The sequence below is a fragment of the Nycticebus coucang genome, chromosome 4 (genome assembly GCF_027406575.1).
Source record: "Nycticebus coucang isolate mNycCou1 chromosome 4, mNycCou1.pri, whole genome shotgun sequence".
Classification (NCBI taxonomy): Eukaryota; Metazoa; Chordata; class Mammalia; order Primates; family Lorisidae; genus Nycticebus; species Nycticebus coucang.
Window position 1 is genome coordinate 89,708,941 of NC_069783.1, and position 12,899 is coordinate 89,721,839.

The window sequence follows — 12,899 nt, forward strand, 5'->3', positions numbered from 1 at the left end:
CCTTTTAAGATTCAGGAAAAGGGGAGAAGAGAAGACAACTGGGAAGAGAATAATCAAGGTAAAATAATCAGTGCCCTGTTGACTATCTCCGCTCACCTGTGGATTATCAGCAGGGCAGGCCTTCCCGCCCAAACCAAACCAGCCAAGGCTGCGGCTGGCTCCAGAGGCCGACAGTGGGTCCTACAGTCCACTGGAATCTCGGTACCTTTGCACAGACAGCCATACATGGATTCTGGGTCAGTTTTGGAGAGGCTACCATTCTCTCCTAGAAAGTAGCATGATTAGTTGAAAGTTGGTTTAATTTCTATGTTTAAACACACAAACAAATATTGAACAAAATATTTTCAGGGACAATCGAAGAGTATTTTGTCAACACAAAAGCCAACACAGCATGTGAGTCTCTTCATAACAACTGCCAGTTTAACTGTGTATTGAAACTTAAGAAACACCCAAACCCAGGCTTGCAAGGAAGGCCATAGAATATCAGCCTATGAGCCAGGCCCTCAACACATCAGCCTGACCAGAAAGCTCCTCTGTCTCCTGCTCAACAGAAACATAGGGCCTTAGAAAACTCACCACCAGCACCTCGTGGAGTGGGTGAGCACCTGCTGCGGGCTCCCGGTCACGCAGTCCACCGGATAAAGCCCACTGTATCATTTTCGATGAAGGCAGGTTGTAAGGTATGTGAGGGTGCCCTGTGTAGCTTGCTCACCTTTCCAGGGCTCGCCACATAAACACAGGTGCAACCAGCCAGGTGTTCTGTGGGTTCCAGCCCTGCTGGACCTTCACCTGTGCTTTCCCTTATCCAGGTGGGCTGTCACAAATGCTGTCCTAGACAGTCACCCCTGGGGACTCCCACTGAGGGAGCCAGCCTCCCCTGAGCCTGGCATAAAGGCACAATAAGGAATGCACTGGGAGTCTCCCTACAGGCCTTTTTTCTCTCTGCCCTGCCCTCTGCCCACCATCCGGAGGTGACAATCAACCAAGTGGGAACTGGAGTGACACCGGCACTACTCAGCTCAGCAGCCAGGACAGAACAGGGTGCTGCTTTCTCAGTGGTGAGATCCAGAAACAGCTACACCTTAATTCCCTGGATCTCTGGCAAGCCAGTCAGACAATAAGTTTTCCAGATGGTTGAGATGAGCAGGGCCTCCTGGAACGTGGTCTCAGCCACCTGCACCTGCTTTACAGAGGGACGTCATCTCAGTGCCCCTGGGAGCTTTGGAAACCAAAGACCAAAGACGGGAGGGCCCACTCCAGCAGCCCCTCTGGCCCAGCAGCCTGTCGGGTGAAGGACAAGGTTAGATCTTATTGCCTCAGGCTGTACCGCCCCAGTGGGAGGGGACCTCATTCCAGCACCTGCCGTTTGGAGCAGGGGTCCTCAAACTGTGGCCCGTGGGCCACATGAGGCCGTGTGATTGTATTTGTTCCCGTTTTGTTATTTTACTTCAAAATAAGATATGTGCAGTGTGCACAGGAATTTGTTCATTGTTTTTTTTAAAACTATAGTCCGGCCCTCCAACCGTCTGAGGGACAGTGAACTGGCCCCCTGTTTAAAAAGTTTGAGGACGCCTGATCTGGAGCATCCATGGCCCACAGAAGATCTGACTGCACCTGTGTTTATGTGGAGAGCCCTGGAAAGGTAAGCGAGCTATGCAGGGAGCCCTCACACACCTCACAACCCGCCTTCATCGAAAATGATACAGTGGGCTCAACACTAACCGGAGGCCTTGCCCCATATAAAACACAAGCCAATTCCACGTGACAAAACCCCTCAGGCCAGACTCCGAAGCGCTCGGAAAACAGAACCATCAACAGGACCTCACACAGGCGGTCTCACCACACAGCAGCCCCGGAACTCCCCTCTCTGTAATTCAAGTTTACTGAGGTATAAGTTAATTATAATAACAGTTACCCTTTTTAGGGGTCACAGTTCTACCAGTTTGGGAAAACATACAGTAGTGTCACCACTGCAATGAAGACTTAAAATATGTCTGTGACCCTCAAAATCTCCCATGCCCCTTTCTAGTCAGCCCCTCTGCCCATCCCCAGGCACCCATTAACCTGTTTCCTTCCCTACGCTTGCCCTTTTCCAGAACATCATACAAAAAGCACCACATGATATATGGACCTTTGCGTGTGAATTCTTCGGCCCAGCACAGGGCTTTTTACTGCTGAGTAGGATCTGTCTGTTTGAGTGTGACATGGTCTGTTTACCCATTTCCCAGTGGGAGGAGATTGGGGATTATTTTCAGTTTGGAGTTATTATGAACAGAAGGGATAAGAACATTTACACTCCAGTCTAGGTGTAGATGAATGTTTTCATTTCTCTTGTGTGGGTGCCTGAGAGCAGAATCACTGGATCATATGGTAAGTGAGTGTTTAATATTATGAGAAACTGCCAAAATGTTTTGCCAAAGTGACCGTACCATTTTGCTGCCACCAACAAAGTACCAGCTATATTTCCTCCACATCTTCACTAGCACTTCATATTGTCAGGGTTGTTTTTTAGGGGGGTTTGGCTGTTGTTGTTCATTTTTAGGGGAGTGCGATTTGAGGACACGGGGGTTAAAGCCATTCTAATACATATGCAACGGCACTACGTATAACACAGTATTCTAGTCTGAATTTGCATTTCCTTAATAACTGGTGATGCTGAGCAATTCTTCATGTTCTTATTTGCTCTCTACATGTCTTACTGGTGAAGTATCAATTCAAATACTTTTGCCCGTTTATTAAATTGACTTGTTTCATTTTCTTGTTAAGGGGTTATAAGAGTTCTGTGTATATTCTATATACAACTCTTTTATCACATTTATGTTTTGCAAATATTTTCTCCCAGTTTGTGGCTTTTTTAACTTCTTAGCAGTGTTTTTCAAAGAGCAGATGTTCTTAATTTTGATAAAATCCATTTTTACCAACTTTTTCCCACGCTTTGTGTGCCTGAAGAACGCTTTAACTAGCCCAAAGTCACAACGATTTTCTCCTGTGTTTTCTTCTAGGAGTTGTACAGTTTTCAGTTTTACATTTAGGTCCATGCTCCATCTTTGTTCTTTGCTGTACATGCTGCGAGGTATGTGGTAAGGAGTGTGCAGATTTTTTATATGGCCGTACAATTGTTCCAGTACCATTTATGTAGATGGTCCTTTCTCCATTGCACCATCTTGGCACCTTTGTTGAAAATCAATTGGTCGTCCATCTGTGGGTCTCCTTTTGAACTCTTTCTTATGTCCCTTTAACTTATATCTCTGTGTAGGAAGTTACTCTAGTTTTTATAGTGAGTCTTGAAATGAGGTACTATATGTCTTCCAACTCTGCTCTTTTTCAAGCTTGTTTTGACTAGTCCAGGTGTTTTGCCTTTACATATAAACCATGAATTTGCTTGCCAATGTATACAAAAATGCCTACTAGGATTTTAATTTGAGTTGTGTTGAATTTCTAGATTGATTTGATTTGGGTGCCTTAGTCCTTTGAAAATAAGTGAAGGGTCATTTTCCAGGGAGATATAAAAGAATGACTAACAAATTCCTCCCAGACCCTCAGACTCAGTGTAGCTTTATCAAATGGTCTTGGCTCTGAGGATGTATGCTAACGTGGAGGGACACATGGAGGGGACAGGAAGGCAGTCTCCCTTTCCCACTTACTGCCTGAAACAGAAGGAAGACAGGGAGCTGGGGTCTGACCTGAGAAGCAGCCCTGAGACCCAGTGACAGAAAGGAGCATAGGTCCTTGACAAATCTTTGCAAAGGAGGTGTTGAAGGGTGAACTCTCCCAAAATAGGGAAGAGTGAATTCTTTAAGGGAAATAGCAAAATCAGGGTATAGAGGAGGGAGGAGTTGGGAACGAGGTCTGAAACCCATGCTGAGGGTCAGGATTCTGCTCTTTACAGAAGGAAGCCCATGGAGACTTCTCAGCGGGAGGAGCATGATCACATCTGTGTTTCTGAAAGAGCTCCTTCTCGGCAGGCAGAAGACTCCCGGGAGACCATCTCAGGGGTGCGGCAACAGCAGTGCCATGAAGGTTTGACTAGGGAATGTCCATGTGGCCAGGCTGGAAGGTCTCCAAAGGACAATGCCACTAACCTGATGGAAATCAGGAGATTAAAGGGGGAATAGGAAGCATAAGAGAAAACATCCATCTACTCCCTAATACCTCTGAGCCCCAAACAGCAGCCACCCCTCATCCAGCACAGCCACAGCCCCGTGGCAAGCTTTGCCAAGAGACACAGACTACACAGCCCTCGGCCCTCAAAGATCTCACTAAGTATAAAAGCACATAACTTGGAAACCCTGTGAATAGTCACAGTCTGTCCATTAGGGGCAATATTTTGTGTTAAGGCTACCAAAAATGCAACTGTCCAAAAGATGGCTCTCCTTTCTAAGATTATACCATTGGGGTTGAATAATTTCTTGGCAACTTTCTGCATAAATCTTGCTGGAGCTTCTCTCTGAAGTTTGAAAAAGAGACAGATGGAATAGTTGACCAGAACACCCCAGTGACAGAAACAACTTTGCCCTGGAATAGGAAAAAAGGGCAGAAAGGCATTTTTGTTTATTTTTACAAAATGTGGAGAACATCAGTCTTCCCCAGCTGTCCTTACAAGATCAAACCAGCTCCAAATGGGAGCTGCTAGGTTTTTGCCAACACTTGAAATCAAAATCCAATAGGCCTCATGGCCCTGTTTCTGGTCTTTTCCTCCCTTTTGTATTTCACAATGACAATTTCATTTGTTCATTGATGCCGTCTGTCCATTCAATAAGCATTTTGATTCATCTATGAACTTCAAACTCTGCTTCTAATCTAAATCACAACATAAAAGTACACGACCCCTTCAATTTTTGCTAGGCCATCTAGGCCCGTTCAATACAAAACCATGAACACAGTCTCAGAGTGACCGTTATATCACCAGGTCTTCATCTCTGCTGTCAGGGCAGGCCTGGGAGGGTACAGGTCAGGAATGGTCAAGCTGCCCAGCAACTTTCCCATCTCTCTGGGTTTGATCTGGTACAGGCTCCAGGCTCTCCCTTCCTCCCACCAGCCTCCAGGGAATACCAAGGCTTTTTAGGAGTTTGATACCAATGAGTCCAATATCAAGATTGGGCACAGGCCTGGACAAGACACCAAATTTGGCCTGTCTCTGGTGAGAAACCAATAGGAAGAAATTAATTGTAGGGAAGAATCACCTTTAGGCTTTGCCTAAAAGCCGCACCTCCGTGGACCTCCATTTACCTATCACAGAAGCAAATGAAAAATTTGGTTTCTTCCTCATTTATTAAAGAAAGACAGCAAACCTCCCCCCACCACCACCAAAAAAGAAAGAAAGCAAAATCATTCTACTAGGGGCTAGTTCTCTGTACTCATCCTCCGCTTTTATGAGCTTTTCTTAGAAATATAAGGCATAAGAGGCACACACAAAAATTCCATGCTGGTGGTTGACATGGTCTCTCCAGTATCAGAGAAGTGAGTGTCAAAGGTGAGGTGTTCACCTCTGAGCCTGGTTCCTCTTTGATCTTTGCCTAGGGGTACCCACCAAGAGGGAGGAGCCTTCTTCAGGCTGCTGCACTGGGGCGAGTAGGAAGAACATCTAAATTCTCTTTCAATATCTGGTAGAAAAAGAAAAAAACAAAACACCCACACAGTGGGAACAATTTCCCCACTGCGTGGGTGGTGAGGCCCCGAGACCTGTTATCTGCAAAGGGCACTTCTGGGGGTTACCCAGCTGTCACCATTGTGTGGATTCCACCCAAAAACCTCAAGCCAAACAGTGGGGCATGAACACCAAGAGACAATTTTCCACTCTGAGAAAATGACTTGACTTTACAAAGGTAAATTACAACGCCGTGATCACAAATGAAATGCAGGCAAGAGCTGTTGTTAGGTGCTTGTGCTGTCACGGCAGAAGCTCTGCTTGCTTAGCGATGTTCCTGCTGTTGGGACGTGACAAGGGCATTCTCCACTTCCCACCTCCAAGCCGCCCCTACCCATGCACTCTCGCTCTCTCTCACTCACACTCACACACACACACACACACGGACATGGACACTCCTGGACCACACAGGCAGATATGAAATAACTGGTCTAGCAGGAGTAAGAGGTGTCGGGCAGAAGTGGAAGTGGTTGGACATGTGCTGTGTGTAGGGTGAGCGTGCGTGCCTATTCACATGCCCCCTGCAACGGTTCATTTGAATGAGGGAGATGTGACAGCGCAACACTCTTCATGTGAGTAAGGAAGATGTGCTAGCTGAAGCCCCCTGCATATGCATGAAAAGCACAATCATTCCTAGTGCCACACAAGGGCCCCCGGTGAACCTGGGGCAGCTCTCCACCCCAACACTGACCCCTGTGTCTGCAGAAGCCTGAGTCACCCTGCCTACCGGCCAATGTTAGAGGATTATAGTGACTTCTTTCCCTCCTTCCCACACTAATATTCTTTAAAACCCCACCAATCCACTTCTCTTCAAGAGAGAATCCATCCCCCCACTATTGCCAGTTTAGAACCACATTCTCCCCACCCCCAGCCCCACCTGCTACAGGAGTCTGCTGGGTTTCCTGCCATCATCTCTCTTGTCCCTGGTCCTCCCACTGGAATTTTGGAAAAAGTCCTGGTAATGACAACCTAAAGCCCCAAACCTTATGTCTAAATGTATAGAGAAGAACCAGGGAGCCCTCAATTCCAGCATCTGGGTTCTGGGTAAACATGATGAGGGAAATGGGAACCACCCCTCGATAGCAACCAGGAGCCTTTGGTGACCCAGACCTATGTAAACCCTAGCTATGACCCCTTTTTTAGAAGTAGTCAACAGGGAAACAGTACAACCATTCCTCAGAAAAATTAAACTCAGAATTACCATGTGATTCAGAAACTCCACTTCTGGGTATATACCCAAAAGAATTGAAAGCAGGATGTTAAAGGGATATTCCCTCGTCACGTTTACCCAGAACCCAGATGCTGGAATTGAGGGCTCCCTGGTTTTTCTCAGTGTGGGTAGAAATACATTTAGACATAAGGTTTGGGGCTTTAGGTTGTCACTACCGGGACTGTTTCCAAAATTCCAATGGGAGGACCAGGGTCAAGAGAGATGGTGGTGGGAAACCCAGTTCATGGCAGCAGTATTCACAACAGTGGGCAGAAGCCCAGTGTCCATGTCCATCAACAGATGAATGGATAAACAAAATGTAGTATACACATATAATGGAAGTAAGAAAATTCTAGGAACTTCTATGACATTCTCAGGGGCTGAGGAGAGTGGGGGTAGAGAAAGGGGATTTTATTGTTTAATGGGTATAAAGTTACAGTTGGGGATGATGAGAAAGTTCTGGAGACGGCTAGTGGTATTAATTGCCCAATAATATGAATGTTTTTAATGCCACTGAAGTAAACAATTAAAAATGGTTAAAAAGGTGCTTTGGTTTGAATATATCCCCTCCAAAATTCAAGTATTGAAACTAAATGGGCAATGTGATAGTATAAAGAGGAAGAGCCTTTAAGAGGTAATTAGGCCATCCTCCCCCATGAATGGCATTAACCCCCTTGTTTATGAAAGAGACTTCACAAAGTGTCCAACTGGCTTGTCCGTCTCCCTTCCACCAGGTGAGGACACAGTGTTCCTCACCTCTCCCTTCCACCAGGTGAGGACACAGTGTTCCTCCCCAACAACAAGGTGGCATTGTGGAAGCAGAGACACCGAACCTGCCAGCACCTTGATCTTGGACCAGAACTGATCAGCCTCCAGAACTGTCAGAAAATAAATATCTGATCTTTATAAGTTATCCAGTCTATGGTATTTTGTTATAGCAGCAAGAACAGACTAAGACAAACGGTCAATTCTATGTTAAGTATATTTTACCCAAAAAAAGTAACCAAAAGAATGTTTCAGCTGGCCCAAATAAGCTAACAGGATTTTTAAAAAGAGCACTCAACCAGGGACCCACATCTTTCATCTTTCTCCTCCTGGAAGAGGTAGGTGGCAGGACCAATCAGGAAAGGCAGAGGAGTCACCACAAGGCAACAAAGTGACTTGAAGGTCTCTAAGTGAAAAGACCAGTCCCTCCTGTGCCCGCTCATGCCAAAGAGGGGACAAGGAACGCAGGGAAGGAGTGGCAGGTGGTCAGGCCCAGCCTACCAATGGCTTATCAGTGATACCTTACTAAGTGCCATCAGTTCCTGGCAAATGAGGCTGTCCCAGAATGTGGGTTTCTTTCCCACCACAAATTTACAAATGCTGTTATACTTCTTTGAATTTTTAAATTAGAATTCTTTATATTTCAGAAGTAATTTTTGGAAAGCACAACCCTTTGATAACACCTTCTCTGTTTCCACAGTATGAACGATGTAGGTCCAGGAGCAGGTCAAGTGCTCCTCTGTGAGTCTCTCCCACTGTGGCTTGTATGAACCAGAAATTTACATTTTGTTAGAGGCCCAACCAATCTCAAAAAGGCCTTGCATTGCTTCTGAGTTACTCCAATCACTTTCTTATCTTTACCTGTCCTCCTAAAGTCTTCAGACTCCTATGCAGGTGATACCAGCTGACTCTGACAGTCTCTTGTGAATGCTAGTGTCACTGGGCCTCTCCTCCAGTGGTTCTCAACCTTCCAAATGCCTCCTAATGCCGTGACCCTTTAATACAGTTCTTCATGTTGTGGTGACCCCCCAACTATAAAATTATTTTTGTTGCTACTTCATAACTGTAATTTTGCTACTGTTATGAATCGTAATGTAAATATCTGATATGCAGGATGTATTTTCATTATTACAAAGGGGTCCTGACCCACAGGTTGAGAACTGCTGCCCTACTCACTCCCAGGTTCTCAACCCCCAGGATAGATGGTGAAGGACCTTGGATCATGCAAGGGAGTGACAGCAGGTGTCTTCACTTTCCTCCTCCTCTGTCACATCACTTTCAGTATCTCTTCTCCCACTTATTAAGATTTTATTTGTTTGTTGCTGCACTTATGTGAATATTCATGACTCCTGCTCTGCACTAAACACCTCAGAGCCAAAATAGGGGACAGGACAGACTGAAAACAAATGTCCCTGGAGATTCAGCACAAGGAAAGCCACATCTGCCAGGATGGGTCCTGTTCAGAGCACAGAAGGTGGCTGGCAGGAATACCCAGCCATGATGCGGGCGGAGGGCTGGGCCTGAACGGACATGCTCACACACAGCTCACAACTGCTAAACTTTCGCCTTGCCTTCTGCCCAGTTCTCTGCAGGGCTTTTGAGGAGTGGCTTCTAAGCCTGGGTTCAAGGCTAAACTACTAGTATTATAAAAGCAATGTGACCATCTAGGATCACCCCACAACTCCTCAGCCTCCCCCAACTCTGCCTCTCCTCCATACAAATGCCAGACAGCAATTTAAAGACTATGTGTTCTGAGGGACCCCTACTAACAGCCTGTGAGGGGGTCAGAAGGGCCTCACTCCCACATCTGCACTTCAGGGGAATGAGGATGCTTTAATATTTGCCCCTCTAAGAGCCATCCTTGATCAGTTCAGCTCTGTCCTTCAGCCTTCCTCACACATCCCTATTGTACATCCTCAACCAGTCAGTTCCACGTCACAAGGACAATGTCAGACTTTCTTTCCACAAGTGTTCCAAACTCCCAACACTCAGCTGGGCTCTGTGGCTGACCACATGTTCCAGAGAGCAGACATGGCAGTCTCCCACTCCATGTGCTCTTGTGACCACATGACCCTCCTGTGCTGAGAGCTGGGGTCTCTGCTCCCTTCCTCAACCATGGGTGGGAGCTTGTGATTGTGCCAACCAGTGGAAGAGATGCTCTATGACTTCTCAGAATGGGAACCAACTCCCATCTGGTTCTCTTCCAAGGTCACTCACTCTGAGAAAGCAAGCAGCATGCTGGGAGGAAACCCAAATGGCTCAGGTAGAGAGGAGCAGAGGCCCCACCACAGTCAGCATCTCCTACCAGCCACATGCATGAATAAGCCTCCAGATGCCCAGGCTTCTGACCTCCCAGCAGAGGCCCTGGACTCTGTGAAGCAGAGGTAAGCTACATCCACTGCATTTTCTGTACCCCTGACCTATGACGTGTGTGGTAGTGGTAGCCCAGTTGTGCCAAGAAGCTGTGTGAATTGCACCAGGCCCCACAGCATGGCTACAGGAGGAGCAACTCCAAAGCCCTGACTCTCTACAACAGACTTCCATCAGCAGCCCCCATGACCTTCTTTATAGGGTTGAGACTTGGTGTTGATGAACTCTGGGGCCCGCCCTGGTCTTTTTCCAGCACCAACTAACGCCTACCATCATGGCGGCTAGTGCTGTGGAAGTCACAGCACCTTTACTGCCAGCCTTCTCTGTGCCTGGTACAGGCTTAGGGCTTTCTGCCCACCATCTGCATTCTTCATAACAACCCTTATGGTAGGTATTTTCAGATAAGCATTGAGAGAGGATAGGAGAGTTAGAAAATTTGCCCAAGACAAATTTGCCACCAGGGGCCATGTCTAAGCCTAGAGAAACAAGTGACTTGTCCAGAACCATTCAGCTGCTAAAACATACAGCAGAAGATGCCAACTGTGTGATTCTGATCCCTTGACAACCATTGTCCAGCATCCAACTGGTTTCTCCAAAAGGCACTGTGAAAGAAATGCCGTGGCCCAGTGAGACTGAAGCTCACACCACAGACTAGTCGGAAGATTCTAAGTTGAAATTTCCCTCCATCTTCCCAAGTTGTAACTCTGAACAGGCATCAGAGCCCTACAGCTGAGCATGGAAATGCCCATAGAGGCCCACACAGATACCCACTTCTTTCCCTTCCTCACAACAAACTCCCCCTTAGCATCTGTAGGGCCACACTAATTTTCCTTCTCAGCTTCATAACCACTGTCTTCTAACCACATTTCTTCAGCAAGGCCGGGTTGCTATGAGGAAAGAGGAACCAAAGGGGACAGTCAAGCACAACCCAGGCAGACTGCTCCCTTCCAGAACTCAACCAGAGCCCCCATCCCCATGGGGGATCATAATCTAAGTTACCATCCAGTCCAGGGTAAGAAGACATTTCCCCTTTCCTGATGAAGATCGTGTTCAGCCCAGAGAAGGCTGAACACGGGGCCTCCTCCAACCAAGTGTAGAGTTGGTAACATTCCCATGGCCTCTGGTGTGTGAACTGGAATCAGAATCTTCTCTGCAAATGCAGGGCTGGGCCAAGACAATCGTAAGTGACAAAACTAGCATCACATCTACCTCACTCTGCCATTTCACCTGATTTTGACAAAATTGATGGTTGAGCAAAAGTCCCTCAGCCTAACCACCTGACAAAGACTATTAAAAAGAAATCTGTACTCTCAATCCACATACAGACTCTGACTTTCTGCACAAGTTATAAATCTCTACAGAGCCATAGGAAAGTAACCCTTGCCGCTATGGGAAAGAGCCACTTGTTCCCTGAACTAGAGAAAGGTCTCAGCTTTCTTGGGGAAGAGGCGCCTTTAGTTCGTGCATAAAAAGGCTGCTGCCTTCCTTGACACACAGGACTTATCCATAACTGAGAGGAAAACTCAGAGGTAATTAAAGGAAATGTTAGAGTCAGTCTCTCTCTCTCTCCCTCTCTGTCTGTCTCTCTCTCTCACACACACATACACTCATACCTCATTCTGGAGCAACCCACCTTTAGAATATTCTGGAAAATAGGGCTCTTGCAAATTCCTGAGAGAACATATCCCCCCACCGTACACGACACCCAGTCAGTTTGAGGGTCTAGGGCTTGGTGTACACACCATGATCCTACATGTGCCATGGCTGTGTGTCTCGTCAGCTGCAGTGACCTTGCTTCTGTCATGGGCATGCCTCGTGCACACAGAGGACTAGGAAACATACAAGTGATTCATGGGGTTCAGAACACACTACACTAAAACATGGCACCTTGGTACTTGAGGAAAACAGCAGGAGCAGGAAGATCACTGTCACCTTCCCCTCACCCTCCTCCCCTGAGGCAGGCTATAAAACCCTCATTTGGGAGGTGCCCTCCTTTTACCCAGTAGAAAGGAAGATCCCTATCTCTAAAGACACAGAGTCACAGAGAAGAATCTGAAGAGATGGACCTTGTTTGTTAGGTGCCCCCTACCCGATTTATTACCATTCATGCCTGCCCCCTTTGTCAAGTCATAGCTCTCCATGAAATGTCCACTTCTCCATCCAACTAGCAAAAAAAAGAAATAGGTTTCCCCATTTCTTTGGGTCTTCATTTCCTTTGAAGGCTCTGATATTATGTAAAACTTATAGTAAATAAATGTGCACACTTTTCTCTTGTTAGTCTGTCTTTTGTATGAGTCCTCAGCCATGAACCTAGGGATGGGCAAAGAAAAGATATTTTTTTCCCCTGAACAATCATGCACAGTTGTGAGCTTTTCCGCAGCAGCTTTCCTCTACAGGTCTCCAGGAGCATCCCACATGAACACCTTTCCTCCTGTGTGCTCATTTCAATGGACCAAATCCATCCAAATGCCTGTCCTCCCTGCTCCCCACAGCATTCTAGGTCTTGGGGATTGCCTGTGGTTGCCCGGTTCACACTTAAGTTGAAACCACATATACATTTGTTGCAAGTATTTTTAGGAGGCCAACTTGTTTTGAAATCAGGTCACTCTGTATTTTTTTATCAAAAGACCAGATGTCCCTGAGAGCCAAACCTATGTCCAGAGGGTGGTATGGTGGGGAGGCCAGGAGCACAGTTTTCCTATGCACCTGCTTACCACCCCTCCATTGGAGCTGGATCCTACTTTAGTTAATTTAACATCTCAATGCACTGTGATGCATGCGAAATGGAAAAGGCTGATACTAGCACAAGAAACAAACTTTTTTTTATAAAGATGATGCCACTGAGTCAAAGGCAGAAATCATGAAGCAAGACAAAAATAAGGCTTTTCACCATTGTCGAGTGCACTA

General features: G+C 46.5%; 1 protein-coding gene across 1 annotated transcript in view; it reads right to left on the reverse strand.

Moving 5' to 3' along the window:
* ACOXL (acyl-CoA oxidase like) overlaps nucleotides 1–12,899 on the reverse strand; it is a 395,512-nt gene that overhangs the window by 258,776 nt on the left and 123,837 nt on the right. The window lies entirely within an intron of this gene.